Source organism: Camelus bactrianus, chromosome 16 (genome assembly GCF_048773025.1).
Source record: "Camelus bactrianus isolate YW-2024 breed Bactrian camel chromosome 16, ASM4877302v1, whole genome shotgun sequence".
Lineage (NCBI taxonomy): Eukaryota > Metazoa > Chordata > Mammalia > Artiodactyla > Camelidae > Camelus > Camelus bactrianus.
In genome coordinates, this window is record NC_133554.1 from 27360127 (window position 1) to 27376875 (window position 16749).

Here is a 16749-nt window from a genome sequence, read left to right on the forward strand (position 1 = left end):
AGGAAACAAACTCAGAAATCAGAGTTCATGATTCTAAAGCTTCCCGTTCCCTTTATGCCACATGAAAGAATGCCTCTTCCCTTGCTATGTACCGAGAGTAAAAGTAGTTTGAAAGGCGTCCGTCAGCTATCTTGGTGGGAACATAAATTTTCAATAAAAATGCGATGATGGTACATAGATATGCATGACATGGCACTAGCTCCAAGTAGGTTTTACTCTGAAAAAAGCATGAACTAGAAACTGGCACTAGGAATCATACAGAGAAATCAGAGTAATTATTTATAGTGTTTTCCGTTCCCTTTATGCTAGATGAAAAATCACCTCTCCACATGATCAATTATTAGAGTAGATGTGCACAAATTCCTTCTATTTCCAATCTTTTTGGAAACACAGAATTTGTTTCAGTGGGTATCTATGCTACATACGTATCTATGGGGAGGTACTAGCTCCAAGTCATTTTACTGGGAAAAATCCATGAACTTCAAACCAGCTACAGGAAACATACTGTGAAATTAAAGTAAGTGTTTTTAGTGCTACACATTCCCAGATTCTAGATGAACAAATGCCTCTCCACATGCTTAAATCTGGGAGTTGAATTTGTGTGGAAGCCTTCCATCCTCTAGGGTGCTGGGAAAAAAGAAATTTCTTCAGTGGGATCTATGCTGCATAGACACGTAAGTGGAGTTACTAGCTTCAAATCAGTTTTAGAGTGAAAACGGCAAAATTTCCAAAAGCGGAACTAGGAAACATAATGAGAAATCAGAGTAAGGGTTTGAATTGGTACCCATCCCATTTACGCTGGATGAATGAATGCCTCTCCTCATGCTCAGATCAGTGAGTTCAATGTGTTTGAAAGCAGTCACCTATCTTGTAGGGGACACACAGTTTTTTTGAGTGGGGAATGACACTACATGCATATATATGGAGAGGTACAAGCTCCAATTCTGGCTTACAGTGAAATCTGCATGAACATCAAACCAGCACTAGGAAACATACTGAGAAATCAGAGAAAGTGTTTTTACTGCTCCTCAAACCCTTTATGCTAGATGAAAGAACGCCTCTACACCTGCTCAATTCTGAGAGTTGAATGTGTGTGAAAGCCATTAGTCACTTAGCCTGCTGGGAAAACTCAATTTACTTAGAGTGGGGAGCTACAAATCATACATATATATGGGGAGGTACGAGCTCTAAATCGGTTTTACAGTGAAAACTGCATGAACATCAAACCAGCACTAGAAAACATACTGAGAAATCGGAGTAAGTATTTTCATTGCTGCCTATTCCCATTATGCTAGATGAACGAATGCCTCACCACATGCTGAATTCTGAGATTCGAATGTGTGAAGACGTCAACCATCTAACTTGATGGGAAAACACATTTCTTTTGAGTGAAGAACTACACTTCATACATATATATAGGAATGTATTAGCAAAAAATTTGATTTACAGTGAAAAGTGCATGAACATCAAACCATCAATAGAAAACATTATTGTGAAATCAGTGTAATTTTTTTCTAGTGCTACCTATCCCCTTAATGGCCGATGAATTAACGCCTCTTCATATGCTCAATTCTGAGAGTAGAATGTGTGTGAAATCCATTAATCACTTATCATTTTGGGAACAAGAGCTTGTTTGAGTTGGGATCGACACTAATTACATGTGTATTTTGTAGGTATTAGCTCCAACTTGGTTTTAAAGTGAAAACAGAACAAACTGCAAAATCGACACTCGGAATTATAGTGAGAAATCAGACTAACTATTTCCAGTGCTACCCATTCCCTTTATGCTAGATGAACAAACGCCTTTCCACATGCTTAATTCTGAGAGTTGAATGTGTGTGAATGCCGTCAATCATTTAGCTTGTTTTGAACACTGAGTTTCTTTGAGTGGGGAATTATGCATCATATGAATATAAGGGGAGGTATTACCTCTAGGTCAGTTTTACACTGAAATGAGCATGAAATGAAAACCAACACCAGGAAACATACTGAGAATTCCGAGTGTTTCTATTGCTAACGATTCCCTTTATGGTAGATGAACAAACGCCTCTCCACATGCTGAAATCTGAGAGTTGGTTGTGTGCAAAAGCCGTACATCTCCTAACTTGTTGGGAACACACCATTTCTTTCAGTGGGGAAATATACTACATACGTATCTATAGGGAGGAACTAGCTCCAAGTCCGTTTACACGGAAAACAGTGCACTCTGGAATATGGAACTGTCACACATGCTGAGAAAACACAGTAAGTGTTTCTACTGCTACCCATTCCCTGTATACTAGATGAATGAACGTCTCTGCAAGGGCTCAATTCTGAAATTTGAATGTGTGTTAAAGCCGTCCATCTACTTGCTTGTTGGGAACACAAGCTTTCCTTGAGTGAGGCCTTATACTACATACATATCTATGGGGAGGTTTCAGCTCCAAGTCGGTTTTACAGTGAAAACAGCATGAACATCAAACCAGCACTAGGAAATATACTGAGTAATCAGAGTAACGGATTCTAGTGCTACTGATACAATCTAGGCTACATGAACGAACGCCTCACCACGTGCTCATTTCTGAGGGATGTATGTGTGTGTTAAATCAATCCATCCCATAGCTTGTTGGGAAAACAGAGTTTTTTGTGTGGTTTAGTATTCTTCATACATATTTATGAGGAGGTATTAGCTCCAACTCAGTTTTATAGTGAATACAGCGACAATATCTAACTGACATTAGGTAAAATACTCAGAAATTCGATTCTTTCCTGTGCTACCCATTCCCTATATGCTAGATGAAAAAACACATATCCACGTCCTCTATTCTGAGAGTTGAATGTGTTGAAATCATTCCAGCACGTAACTTGTTGGGAACACAGAGTTTCTTTGTGTAGGGAACTATGCTACAAATATACCTGTGCGTAGGTTAGCTCCAACTCTGTTTTACAGTGAAAACTACATGAACTTCATACCAGCACTAGGAAACAAACTCAGAAATCAGAGTTCATGATTCTAAAGCTTCCCGTTCCCTTTATGCCACATGAAAGAATGCCTCTTCCCTTGCTATGTACCGAGAGTAAAAGTAGTTTGAAAGGCGTCCGTCAACTATCTTGGTGGGAACATAAATTTTCAATAAAAATGCGATGATGGTACATAGATATGCATGACATGGCACTAGCTCCAAGCAGGTTTTACTCTGAAAACGCATGAACTAGAAACTGGCACTAGGAATCATACAGAGAAATCAGAGTAATTATTTATAGTGTTTTCCGTTCCCTTTATGCTAGATGAAAAAACACCTCTCCACATGAACAATTATTAGAGTAGATGTGCACAAATTCCTTCTATTTCCAATCTTTTTGGAAACACAGAATATTTTTCAGTGGGTATCTATGCTACATACGTATCTATGGGGAGGTACTAGCTCCAAGTCATTTTACTGGGAAAAATCCATGAACTTCAAACCAGCTACAGGAAACATACTGTGAAATCAAAGTAAGTGTTTTTAGTGCTACACATTCCCAGATTCTAGATGAACAAATGCCTCTCCACATGCTTATTTATGAGTTTTGAATTTGTGTGGAAGCCGTCCATCACCTAGCTTGCTGGGAAAAAAGAATTTTCTTCAGTGGGAACTATGCTACATAGAAACGTAAGGGGAGTCACTAGCTTCAACTCAGTTTTAGAGTGAAAACGGCAAAAATTCCAGAAGCGGAACTAGGAAACATAATGGGAAATCAGAGTGTGTGTTTCTATTGATACCCATTCCATTTACGCTGGATGAATGAATGCCTCTCCGCATGCTCAGTTCTGAGGGTTGAATGTGTGTGAAGCCATTAATCACTTATGTTTTTGGGAACAAGGGTTTGTTTGAGTTGGGATCTATGCTACATACACGTCTATTTTGTAGGTAGTAGCTTCAACTTGGTTTTACAGTGAAAACAGTTCATACTGTAAAATCGGCACTAGGAAATATACTGAAAAATCATAGTAAGTGTTTCTACTGCTCCTCATTCCCTTTATTTAGATGAATGAATGTCTCTCCAAGGGCTCAATTCTGAAAGTTGAATGTGTGTTAAGGCCGTCCATCTCCTTGCTTGTTGGGAACACAAGCTTTCTTTGAGTGAGGCCCTATACTACATACATATCTAGGGGAGTTGTTAGCTCCAAGGCGGTTTTACAGTGAAAACAGCATGAACTTCAAAGTGGCACTATGAAATATACTGAGAAATCAGAGTGTTTCTAGTGCTACTGATACAATCTAAGCTTGATGAACATACGCCTCTCCATGTGCTCATTCTGAGTGTTGTATGTGAGTGTTTAAGCCATCCATCACCTAGCTTGTTGGGAAAAGAGAGATTTTGAGTGGTTGAGTATTCTACATACATATTTATGAGGAGTTATTAGCTCCAACTCAGTTTTATACTGAATACAGCGACAATATCCTACTGACACTAGGTAAAATACTGAGAAATCAGATTGTTTCTTGTGCTACCCATTCCCTGTATGCTAGATGAACAAACACATATCCACGACCTCTATTCAGAGAGTTGAATGTGTTGAAAGCATTCCAACACATAACTTGTTGGGAACACAGAGTTTCTTTGTGTAGGGAACTATGCTACATATGTATCTGTGAGTAGGTTAGCTCCAACTCTGTTTTACAGTGAAAACTACATGAACTTCATACCAGCAGTAGGAAACAAACTCAGAAATCAGAGTTCATGATTCTAATGCTACCCTTTCCCTTTATGCCACATGAAAGAATGCCTCTTCACTTGCTCATTACCGAGAGTAAAATTAGTTTGAAAGGCGTCCGTCAGCTATATTCGTGGGAACATAGATTTTCCATAAATAAGCGATGATGGTACATAGATATGCATGACATGGCACTAGCTCCAAGTAGGTTTTACTCTGAAAAAACATGAATTAGAAACTGACACTAGGAATCATACAGAGAAATCAGAGTAATTATTTATAGTGTTTTCCGTTCCCTTTATGCTAGATGAGAAAACACCTCTCCACATGATCAATTATTAGAGTAGATGTGCACAAATTCCTTCTATTTCCAATCTTTTTGGAAACACAGAATTTGTTTCAGTGGGTATCTATGCTACATACTTATCTGTGGGGAGGTACAAGCTCCAAGTCATTTTACTGTGAAAAATCCATGAACTTCAAACCAGCTACAGGAAACATACTGTGAAATTAAAGTAAGTGTTTTTAGTGCTACACATTCCCAGATTCTAGATGAACAAATGCCTCTCCACATGCTTAAATCTGGGAGTTGAATTTGTGTGGAAGCCTTCCATCATCTAGAGTGCTGGGAAAAAAGAATTTTCTTCAGTGGGATCTATGCTGCATAGACACGTAAGAGGAGTCACGAGCTTCAACTCAGTTTTAGAGTGAAAACGGCAAAAATTCTAAAAGCGGAACTAGGAAACATAATGAGAAATCAGAGTAAGTGTTTCTATTGGTACCCATTCCATGTACGCTGGATGAATGAATGCCTCTCCGCATGCTCAGATATGTGAGTTGAATGTGTGTGAAAGCAATCAGTCACCTATCTAGTTGGGGACACACAGTTTTTTGAGTGGGGAATGACACTTCATGCATATATATGGGGAGGTACAAGCTCCAATTCTGGCTTACAGTGAAATCTGCATGAACATCAAACCAGCACTAGGAAACACACTGAGAAATCAGAGAAAGTGTTTCTACAGCTCCTCAAAACCTTTATGCTAGATGAAAGAACGCCTCTTCACGTGCTCAATTCTGAGAGTTGAATGTGTGTGAAAGCCATTAGTCACCTAGCCTGCTGGGAAAACTCAATTTACTTCGATTGGGGAGCTACAAATCATACATATATATGGGGAGGTACGAGCTCTAAATCGGTTTTACAGTGAAAACTGCATGAACATCAAACCAGCACTTGAAAACATACTGAGAAATCGGAATAGGTATTTTCATTGCTGCCTATTCCCATTATGCTAGATGAACGAACGCCTCACCACACGCTGAATTCTGAGATTCGAATGTGTGAAGACGTCCACCAAGTAACTTGATGGGAAAACACATTTCTTTTGAGTGAAGAACTACACTTCATACATACATATAGGAATGTATTAGCAAAAAATTTGATTTACAGTGAAAAGTGCATGAACATCAAACCATCAATAGAAAACATTATTGTGAAATCAGTGTAAATTTTTTCTAGTGCTACCTATCCCCTTAATGGCCGATGAATTAACGCCTCTTCATATGCTCAATTCTGAGAGTAGAATGTGTGTGAAATCCATTAATCACTTATCATTTTGGGAACAAGAGCTTGTTTGAGTTGGGATCGACACTAATTACATGTGTATTTTGTAGGTATTAGCTCCAACTTGTGTTTAAAATGAAAACAGAACAAATTGCAAAATCGACACTCGGAATTATAGTGAGAAATCAGACTAACTATTTCCAGTGCTACCCATTCCCTTTATGCTAGATGAACAAACGCCTTTCCACATGCTTAATTCTGAGAGTTGAATGTGTGTGAATGCCGTCAATCATTTAGCTTGTTTTGAACACTGAGTTTCTTTGAGTGGGGAATTATGCATCATATGAATATAAGGGGAGGTATTACCTCTAGGTCAGTTTTACACTGAAATGAGCATGAAATGAAAACCAACACCAGGAAACATACTGAGAATTCCGAGTGTTTCTATTGCTAACGATTCCCTTTATGGTAGATGAACAAACGCCTCTCCACATGCTGAAATCTGAGAGTTGGTTGTGTGCAAAAGCCGTACATCTCCTAACTTGTTGGGAACACACCATTTCTTTCAGTGGGGAAATATACTACATACGTATCTATAGGGAGGAACTAGCTCCAAGTCCGTTTACACGGAAAACAGTGCACTCTGGAATACGGAACTGTCACACATGCTGAGAAAACACAGTAAGTGTTTCTACTGCTACCCATTCCCTGTATACTAGATGAATGAACATCTCTGCAAGGGCTCAATTCTGAAATTTGAATGTGTGTTAAAGCCGTCCATCTACTTGCTTGTTGGGAACACAAGCTTTCCTTGAGTGAGGCCCTATACTACATACATATCTATGGGGAGGTTTCAGCTCCAAGTCGGTTTTACAGTGAAAACAGCATGAACATCAAACCAGCACTAGGAAATATACTGAGTAATCAGAGTAACGGATTCTAGTGCTACTGATACAATCTAGGCTACATGAACGAACGCCTCACCACGTGCTCATTTCTGAGGGATGTATGTGTGTGTTAAAGCAATCCATCCCCTAGCTTGTTGGGAAAACAGAGATTTTTGTGTGGTTTAGTATTCTTCATACATATTTATGAGGAGGTATTAGCTCCAACTCAGTTTTATAGTGAATACAGCGACAATATCCTACTGACACCAAGTAAAATACTGAGAAATCCGACTCTTTCCTGTGCTACCCATTCCCTATATGCTAGATGAACAAACACATATCCACGTCCTCAATTCTGAGAGTTGAATGTGTTGAAATCAGTCCAACACTTTGCTTGTTGGGTACAAAGACTTTCTTTTAGTAGGGAACTATGCTACATATATATCTGTGAGTAGGTTAGCTCCAACTCGGTTATACAGTGAAAACTGCATGAACTTCAAGCCAGCACTAGGAAACAAACGCAGAAATCAGAGTTCATGATTCTATTGCTACCCATTCCCTTTATGCAACATGAAAGAATGCCTCTTCACTTGCTCACTACCGAGAGTAGAATTAGTTTGAAAGGCGCCCATCAGCTCTCTTGGGGGGAACATAGATTTTCCATAAGTAAGGGATGATGGTACATAGATATGCATGACATGGCACTAGCTCCAAGTAGGTTTTACTCTGAAAACAGCATGAACTAGAAACTGGCACTAGGAATCATGCAGAGAAATCAGAGTAATTATTTATAGTGTTTCCCGTTCCCTGTTTGCTGGATGAAAAAACACAACTCCACATGTTCAATTCTGAGAGTAGATTTGCACAAAAGCCTTCTATATCCAATCTTTTTGGAAACACAGAATTTGTTTCAGTGGGGATCTATACTACATACGTATCTATGGGGAGGTACTAACTCCAAGTCATTTTACTGTGAAAAATCCATGAACTTCAAACCAGCTACAGGAAACATACTGTGAAATCAAAGTAAGTGTTTTTAGTGCTACACATTCCCAGATTCTAGATGAACAAATGCCTCTCCACATGCTTATTTATGAGTTTTGAATTTGTGTGGAAGCCGTCCATCACCTAGCTTGCTGGGAAAAAAGAATTTTCTTCAGTGGGAACTATGCTACATAGAAACGTAAGGGGAGTCACTAGCTTCAACTCAGTTTTAGAGTGAAAACGGCAAAAATTCCAGAAGCGGAACTAGGAAACATAATGGGAAATCAGAGTGTGTGTTTCTATTGATACCCATTCCATTTACGCTGGATGAATGAATGCCTCTCCGCATGCTCAGTTCTGAGAGTTGAATGTGTGTGAAGCCATTAATCACTTATGTTTTTGGGAACAAGAGTTTGTTTGAGTTGGGATCTATGCTACATACACGTCTATTTTGTAGGTAGTAGCTTCAACTTGGTTTTACAGTGAAAACAGTTCATACTGTAAAATCGGCACTAGGAAATATACTGAAAAATCATAGTAAGTGTTTCTACTGCTCCTCATTCCCTTTATTTAGATGAATGAATGTCTCTCCAAGGGCTCAATTCTGAAAGTTGAATGTGTGTTAAGGCCGTCCATCTCCTTGCTTGTTGGGAACACAAGCTTTCTTTGAGTGAGGCCCTATACTACATACATATCTAGGGGAGTTGTTAGCTCCAAGTCGGTTTTACAGTGAAAACAGCATGAACTTCAAAGTGGCACTATGAAATATACTGAGAAATCAGAGTGTTTCTAGTGCTACTGATACAATCTAAGCTTGATGAACATACGCCTCTCCATGTGCTCATTCTGAGTGTTGTATGTGAGTGTTTAAGCCATCCATCACCTAGCTTGTTGGGAAAAGAGAGATTTTGAGTGGTTGAGTATTCTACATACATATTTATGAGGAGTTATTAGCTCCAACTCAGTTTTATACTGTATACAGCGACAATATCCTACTGACACTAGGTAAAATACTGAGAAATCAGATTGTTTCTTGTGCTACCCATTCCCTGTATGCTAGATGAACAAACACATATCCACGACCTCTATTCAGAGAGTTGAATGTGTTGAAAGCATTCCAACACATAACTTGTTGGGAACACAGAGTTTCTTTGTGTAGGGAACTATGCTACATATGTATCTGTGAGTAGGTTAGCTCCAACTCTGTTTTACAGTGAAAACTACATGAACTTCATACCAGCAGTAGGAAACAAACTCAGAAATCAGAGTTCATGATTCTAATGCTACCCTTTCCCTTTATGCCACATGAAAGAATGCCTCTTCACTTGCTCATTACCGAGAGTAAAATTAGTTTGAAAGGCGTCCGTCAGCTATATTCGTGGGAACATAGATTTTCCATAAATAAGCGATGATGGTACATAGATATGCATGACATGGCACTAGCTCCAAGTAGGTTTTACTCTGAAAAAACATGAATTAGAAACTGACACTAGGAATCATACAGAGAAATCAGAGTAATTATTTATAGTGTTTTCCGTTCCCTTTATGCTAGATGAGAAAACACCTCTCCACATGATCAATTATTAGAGTAGATGTGCACAAATTCCTTCTATTTCCAATCTTTTTGGAAACACAGAATTTGTTTCAGTGGGTATCTATGCTACATACTTATCTGTGGGGAGGTACAAGCTCCAAGTCATTTTACTGTGAAAAATCCATGAACTTCAAACCAGCTACAGGAAACATACTGTGAAATTAAAGTAAGTGTTTTTAGTGCTACACATTCCCAGATTCTAGATGAACAAATGCCTCTCCACATGCTTAAATCTGGGAGTTGAATTTGTGTGGAAGCCTTCCATCATCTAGAGTGCTGGGAAAAAAGAATTTTCTTCAGTGGGATCTATGCTGCATAGACACGTAAGAGGAGTCACTAGCTTCAACTCAGTTTTAGAGTGAAAACGGCAAAAATTCTAAAAGCGGAACTAGGAAACATAATGAGAAATCAGAGTAAGTGTTTCTATTGGTACCCATTCCATGTACGCTGGATGAATGAATGCCTCTCCGCATGCTCAGATATGTGAGTTGAATGTGTGTGAAAGCAATCAGTCACCTATCTAGTTGGGGACACACAGTTTTTTGAGTGGGGAATGACACTTCATGCATATATATGGGGAGGTACAAGCTCCAATTCTGGCTTACAGTGAAATCTGCATGAACATCAAACCAGCACTAGGAAACACACTGAGAAATCAGAGAAAGTGTTTCTACAGCTCCTCAAAACCTTTATGCTAGATGAAAGAACGCCTCTTCACGTGCTCAATTCTGAGAGTTGAATGTGTGTGAAAGCCATTAGTCACCTAGCCTGCTGGGAAAACTCAATTTACTTCGATTGGGGAGCTACAAATCATACATATATATGGGGAGGTACGAGCTCTAAATCGGTTTTACAGTGAAAACTGCATGAACATCAAACCAGCACTTGAAAACATACTGAGAAATCGGAATAGGTATTTTCATTGCTGCCTATTCCCATTATGCTAGATGAACGAACGCCTCACCACACGCTGAATTCTGAGATTCGAATGTGTGAAGACGTCCACCAAGTAACTTGATGGGAAAACACATTTCTTTTGAGTGAAGAACTACACTTCATACATACATATAGGAATGTATTAGCAAAAAATTTGATTTACAGTGAAAAGTGCATGAACATCAAACCATCAATAGAAAACATTATTGTGAAATCAGTGTAAATTTTTTCTAGTGCTACCTATCCCCTTAATGGCCGATGAATTAACGCCTCTTCATATGCTCAATTCTGAGAGTAGAATGTGTGTGAAATCCATTAATCACTTATCATTTTGGGAACAAGAGCTTGTTTGAGTTGGGATCGACACTAATTACATGTGTATTTTGTAGGTATTAGCTCCAACTTGTGTTTAAAAAGAAAACAGAACAAATTGCAAAATCGACACTCGGAATTATAGTGAGAAATCAGACTAACTATTTCCAGTGCTACCCATTCCCTTTATGCTAGATGAACAAACGCCTTTCCACATGCTTAATTCTGAGAGTTGAATGTGTGTGAATGCCGTCAATCATTTAGCTTGTTTTGAACACTGAGTTTCTTTGAGTGGGGAATTATGCATCATATGAATATAAGGGGAGGTATTACCTCTAGGTCAGTTTTACACTGAAATGAGCATGAAATGAAAACCAACACCAGGAAACATACTGAGAATTCCGAGTGTTTCTATTGCTAACGATTCCCTTTATGGTAGATGAACAAACGCCTCTCCACATGCTGAAATCTGAGAGTTGGTTGTGTGCAAAAGCCGTACATCTCCTAACTTGTTGGGAACACACCATTTCTTTCAGTGGGGAAATATACTACATACGTATCTATAGGGAGGAACTAGCTCCAAGTCCGTTTACACGGAAAACAGTGCACTCTGGAATACGGAACTGTCACACATGCTGAGAAAACACAGTAAGTGTTTCTACTGCTACCCATTCCCTGTATACTAGATGAATGAACATCTCTGCAAGGGCTCAATTCTGAAATTTGAATGTGTGTTAAAGCCGTCCATCTACTTGCTTGTTGGGAACACAAGCTTTCCTTGAGTGAGGCCCTATACTACATACATATCTATGGGGAGGTTTCAGCTCCAAGTCGGTTTTACAGTGAAAACAGCATGAACATCAAACCAGCACTAGGAAATATACTGAGTAATCAGAGTAACGGATTCTAGTGCTACTGATACAATCTAGGCTACATGAAAGAACGCCTCACCACGTGCTCATTTCTGAGGGATGTATGTGTGTGTTAAAGCAATCCATCCCCTAGCTTGTTGGGAAAACAGAGATTTTTGTGTGGTTTAGTATTCTTCATACATATTTATGAGGAGGTATTAGCTCCAACTCAGTTTTATAGTGAATACAGCGACAATATCCTACTGACACCAAGTAAAATACTGAGAAATCCGACTCTTTCCTGTGCTACCCATTCCCTATATGCTAGATGAACAAACACATATCCACGTCCTCAATTCTGAGAGTTGAATGTGTTGAAATCAGTCCAACACTTTGCTTGTTGGGTACAAAGACTTTCTTTTAGTAGGGAACTATGCTACATATATATCTGTGAGTAGGTTAGCTCCAACTCGGTTATACAGTGAAAACTGCATGAACTTCAAGCCAGCACTAGGAAACAAATGCAGAAATCAGAGTTCATGATTCTATTGCTACCCATTCCCTTTATGCAACATGAAAGAATGCCTCTTCACTTGCTCACTACCGAGAGTAGAATTAGTTTGAAAGGCGCCCATCAGCTCTCTTGGGGGGAACATAGATTTTCCATAAGTAAGGGATGATGGTACATAGATATGCATGACATGGCACTAGCTCCAAGTAGGTTTTACTCTGAAAACAGCATGAACTAGAAACTGGCACTAGGAATCATGCAGAGAAATCAGAGTAATTATTTATAGTGTTTCCCGTTCCCTGTTTGCTGGATGAAAAAACACAACTCCACATGTTCAATTCTGAGAGTAGATTTGCACAAAAGCCTTCTATATCCAATCTTTTTGGAAACACAGAATTTGTTTCAGTGGGGATCTATACTACATACGTATCTATGGGGAGGTACTAACTCCAAGTCATTTTACTGTGAAAAATCCATGAACTTCAAACCAGCTACAGGAAACATACTGTGAAATCAAAGTAAGTGTTTTTACTGCTACACATTCCCAGATTCTAGATGAACAAATGCCTCTCCACATGCTTATTTATGAATTTTGAATTTGTGTGGAAGCCGTCCATCACCTAGCTTGCTGGGAAAAAAGAATTTTCTTCAGTGGGAACTATGCTACATAGAAACGTAAGGGGAGTCACTAGCTTCAACTCAGTTTTAGAGTGAAAACGGCAAAAATTCCAGAAGCGGAACTAGGAAACATAATGGGAAATCAGAGTGTGTGTTTCTATTGATACCCATTCCATTTACGCTGGATGAATGAATGCCTCTCCGCATGCTCAGTTCTGAGAGTTGAATGTGTGTGAAGCCATTAATCACTTATGTTTTTGGGAACAAGAGTTTGTTTGAGTTGGGATCTATGCTACATACACGTCTATTTTGTAGGTAGTAGCTTCAACTTGGTTTTACAGTGAAAACAGTTCATACTGTAAAATCGGCACTAGGAAATATACTGAAAAAACATAGTAAGTGTTTCTACTGCTCCTCATTCCCTTTATTTAGATGAATGAATGTCTCTCCAAGGGCTCAATTCTGAAAGTTGAATGTGTGTTAAGGCCGTCCATCTCCTTGCTTGTTGGGAACACAAGCTTTCTTTGAGTGAGGCCCTATACTACATACATATCTAGGGGAGTTGTTAGCTCCAAGTCGGTTTTACAGTGAAAACAGCATGAACTTCAAAGTGGCACTATGAAATATACTGAGAAATCAGAGTGTTTCTAGTGCTACTGATACAATCTAAGCTTGATGAACATACGCCTCTCCATGTGCTCATTCTGAGTGTTGTATGTGAGTGTTTAAGCCATCCATCACCTAGCTTGTTGGGAAAAGAGAGATTTTGAGTGGTTGAGTATTCTACATACATATTTATGAGGAGTTATTAGCTCCAACTCAGTTTTATACTGTATACAGCGACAATATCCTACTGACACTAGGTAAAATACTGAGAAATCAGATTGTTTCTTGTGCTACCCATTCCCTGTATGCTAGATGAACAAACACATATCCACGACCTCTATTCAGAGAGTTGAATGTGTTGAAAGCATTCCAACACATAACTTGTTGGGAACACAGAGTTTCTTTGTGTAGGGAACTATGCTACATATGTATCTGTGAGTAGGTTAGCTCCAACTCTGTTTTACAGTGAAAACTACATGAACTTCATACCAGCAGTAGGAAACAAACTCAGAAATCAGAGTTCATGATTCTAATGCTACCCTTTCCCTTTATGCCACATGAAAGAATGCCTCTTCACTTGCTCATTACCGAGAGTAAAATTAGTTTGAAAGGCGTCCGTCAGCTATATTCGTGGGAACATAGATTTTCCATAAATAAGCGATGATGGTACATAGATATGCATGACATGGCACTAGCTCCAAGTAGGTTTTACTCTGAAAAAACATGAATTAGAAACTGACACTAGGAATCATACAGAGAAATCAGAGTAATTATTTATAGTGTTTCCGTTCCCTTTATGCTAGATGAAAAAACACCTCTCCACATGATCAATTATTAGAGTAGATGTGCACAAATTCCTTCTATTTCCAATCTTTTTGGAAACACAGAATTTGTTTCAGTGGGTATCTATGCTACAAACTTATCTGTGGGGAGGTACAAGCTCCAAGTCATTTTACTGTGAAAAATCCATGAACTTCAAACCAGCTACAGGAAACATACTGTGAAATTAAAGTAAGTGTTTTTAGTGCTACACATTCCCAGATTCTAGATGAACAAATGCCTCTCCACATGCTTAAATCTGGGAGTTGAATTTGTGTGGAAGCCTTCCATCATCTAGTGTGCTGGGAAAAAAGAATTTTCTTCAGTGGGATCTATGCTGCATAGACACGTAAGAGGAGTCACTAGCTTCAACTCAGTTTTAGAGTGAAAACGGCAAAAATTCCAAAAGCGGAACTAGGAAACATAATGAGAAATCAGAGTAAGTGTTTCTATTGGTACCCATTCCATGTACGCTGGATGAATGAATGCCTCTCCGCATGCTCAGATATGTGAGTTGAATGTGTTTGAAAGCAATCAGTCACCTATCTTGTTGGGGACACAGTTTTTTTGAGTGGGGAATGACACTTCATGCATATATATGGGGAGGTACAAGCTCCAATTCTGGCTTACAGTGAAATCTGCATGAACATCAAACCAGCACTAGGAAACACACTGAGAAATCAGAGAAAGTGTTTCTACTGCTCCTCAAAACCTTTATGCTAGATGAAAGAACGCCTCTTCACGTGCTCAATTCTGAGAGTTGAATGTGTGTGAAAGCCATTAGTCACTTAGCCTGCTGGGAAAACTCAATTTACTTAGAGTGGGGAGCTACAAATCATACATATATATGGGGAGGTACGAGCTCTAAATCGGTTTTACAGTGAAAATTGCATGAACATCAAACCAGCACTAGAAAACATACTGAGAAATCGGAGTAGGTATTTTCATTGCTGCCTATTCCCATTATGCTAGATGAACGAACGCCTCACCACACGCTGAATTCTGAGATTTGAATGTGTGAAGACGTCAACCAAGTAACTTGATGGGAAAACACATTTCTTTTGAGTGAAGAACTACACTTCATAAATACATATAGGAATGTATTAGCAAAAAATTTGATTTACAGTGAAAAGTGCATGAACATCAAACCATCAATAGAAAACATTATTGTGAAATCAGTGTAAATTTTTTCTAGTGCTACCTATCCCCTTAATGGCCGATGAATTAACGCCTCTTCATATGCTCAATTCTGAGAGTAGAATGTGTGTGAAATCCATTAATCACTTATCATTTTGGGAACAAGAGCTTGTTTGAGTTGGGATCGACACTAATTACATGTGTATTTTGTAGGTATTAGCTCCAACTTGGTTTTACAGTGAAAACAGGACAAACTGCAAAATCGACACTCGGAATTATAGTGAGAAATCAGACTAACTATTTCCAGTGCTGCCCATTCCCTTTATGCTAGATGAACAAACGCCTTTCCACATGCTTAATTCTGAGAGTTGAATGTGTGTGAATGCCGTCAATCATTTAGCTTGTTTTGAACACTGAGTTTCTTTGAGTGGGGAATTATGCATCATATGAATATAAGGGGAGGTATTACCTCTAGGTCAGTTTTACACTGAAATGAGCATGAAATGAAAACCAACACCAGGAAACATACTGAGAATTCCGAGTGTTTCTATTGCTAACGATTCCCTTTATGGTAGATGAACAAACGCCTCTCCACATGCTGAAATCAGAGAGTTGGTTGTGTGCAAAAGCCGTACATCTCCTAACTTGTTGGGAACACACAATTTCTTTCAGTGGGGAAATATACTACATACGTATCTATAGGGAGGAACTAGCTCCAAGTCCGTTTACACGGAAAACAGTGCACTCTGGAATACGGAACTGTCACACATGCTGAGAAAACACAGTAAGTGTTTCTACTGCTACCCATTCCCTGTATACTAGATGAATGAACGTCTCTGCAAGGGCTCAATTCTGAAATTTGAATGTGTGTTAAAGCCGTCCATCTACTTGCTTGTTGGGAACACAAGCTTTCCTTGAGTGAGGCCCTATACTACATACATATCTATGGGGAGGTTTCAGCTCCAAGTCGGTTTTACAGTGAAAACAGCATGAACATCAAACCAGCACTAGGAAATATACTGAGTAATCAGAGTAACGGATTCTAGTGCTACTGATACAATCTAGGCTACATGAACGAACGCCTCACCACGTGCTCATTTCTGAGGGATGTATGTGTGTGTTAAAGCAATCCATCCCCTAGCTTGTTGGGAAAACAGAGATTTTTGTGTGGTTTAGTATTCTTCATACATATTTATGAGGAGGTATTAGCTCCAACTCAGTTTTATAGTGAATACAGTGACAATATCCTACT